A 2,194-nucleotide genomic window follows, 5' to 3' on the forward strand; every position below is an offset into this window, starting at 1 on the left:
CAGTATGTGTATTGTGTGTGTATTTCTTTCCACAAGGCTGCATTTGTTTGGCTTAATGTAAAATGCAGTTCCTTCTTTCTTGCTTCACGTATAGGATATCAAAAATATTGGCAAAGGTACATTTTTATGACTTGTGTACTTATTAACAATTTATGCAGCTTGGGGTTTAATGTTTTAGATAAGGATTATTTGGAAGCAGTTTTAAGGAAACTTGCTGGGAGTGCAAAATGTAGTGGCCAACATGTTTCAGAGCGTCATAATGACATACCTGCTTTGAAAGTTTGATTTATTTTTAAGAAAACTATTATTTTCAGTGAAGAAACTTGTTAGTTGTACATTATCATGAAACAGAGTATACAAACAAAAAAGATTTATTAAGGAAAATATTTCATAATAGTTTCACTGCATTGGTATACAAATATTTTCACTTCCTATTTTGTAAACTTTCTGTTCAAAATTATACACTGTACTTAAATTCTATGATTAGGAAAATTAGACCACTTACAATTGAAAAGAATAATGAAAGTCTATAAATTTATCTTAAAGATGTGCATATTTTTACAAGTTAATTTAGACCTATTGCCATTGTCGATACCAGGATGGAGACTTCGTTTGGAACTGAAAGAAATAGCCATTCTAATTGCTTCCAAGTATTAATAGGAAATAGCTTTGATTAAGTATTCAATATAATTTTCATGAATATAGATATTTACTTTTACATATATTCAAAAAAATTCAATAAACTATTAAAACAATGTGGATTTTTTGATTATCTCAATGTGATTCACTATCTTAAATGAATAATACTAGAAAATCTTGAGAAATATGGTTTACAGCCAGAATGCAAATGGGTGGTATGCATTCTACAGTTCAGTGTCTGGCATTGATATTAACATCCACCAAATATTTTATTTGATAACTTTGAACTTCTAACCCTTAATTTCAACTCCCTCTATGATTTTAACTCTAATGCTATAACTTCCTTCAATCCTATAACCCTCTGATTTGACCTTCATAGTCTTCAAATTTAATTCTTCTACTGTTAGCAACAATGTCTTCAACTGTCTAATCCTTGCCTCTGGAATTCCTTTCCTAAATTTCTCGTTCTTTCTAGCTTTCCTGCCATTAAGATGCTCTGTAAAATCCAACCTTATGACAAAACTTTTGCTGCTTAATATGGATTGGAGTGGATTTTTGTTTCATAATGCTAACATAAAGCATGTTGGGATGTATAGATTAGGAGCGGGATTAGCCACTCTGCCCCCTGAACCTGGCCCTTCACCATTTAATAAGATCAAGGCTGATCTTGATTTATAGCCTTAACTCCGCAGCACGGTCTACCTGCAGTGACCTTTCACTCCTTTGCAGAAACCAATTTCCCTCTGCTTTAAAAATATTCAAAGACTATGCTTCCACCTTTGAGAAGGAAAATTCCAAAGACTTTAAACAGGTTTCAGACAGTTTTCCATATTAAAGATGTTGTATTAATGGCATTTTTTATAAATATATATGTTTGCATTTAGAATTGCCTGAAAATAGTTGACTATCTTTTTGTTACAATACTTCCAGAATCTTGCTCTGAATTAAGTATTTCAACAGAATGTTAAAACTGATATTTTTAAATTCTCGAAATCATTCCAACTGCTGCCTTGGAGCAGGATAACCTTTTTGATTTGAAAACTGCAAAAGGATTAGACTTAATATTATCCCAGGACATTACTCTGTTCAGTTATGTACAACAGATATTCTGCCAGACTCTATTTAGTAGATAAGAATGTAAAGTATACAGAAACATATGAATTAGGAATGGGAGTGACCCCTCAAACCTCCTGTCAATGAATAAAATCATGGCTGATTTGATCTTGGCCTCTGTACCGCTTTCCTGTCTTTCCTCTAGCCCATAACACTCCTGTAGTCCAAAAAAGTAATCCAACCTTGAACATATTCAATGATTCAGTTTCCACAACTATCTGGAGTAGAGAATTCCAAAGATTCACCAATCTCTAAGAAGAAATGCATCCTCAACTGTATATGATAATCCCTTAGTCTGAAACTATGCCCCTTAGTTCTGGATTCCCCCATGAGGAGAAGCATATGTATGTAATGGAAACTCCCTCAAAATTCTGTATATTTCATAGTTTTTTTTGTCATATGTTTCAATAAGATTGGGCCTATACTCCTTGGAATTTAGAAG

The sequence above is a fragment of the Pristis pectinata genome, chromosome 20, assembly GCF_009764475.1.
Source record: "Pristis pectinata isolate sPriPec2 chromosome 20, sPriPec2.1.pri, whole genome shotgun sequence".
NCBI classification, from domain to species: Eukaryota; Metazoa; Chordata; class Chondrichthyes; order Rhinopristiformes; family Pristidae; genus Pristis; species Pristis pectinata.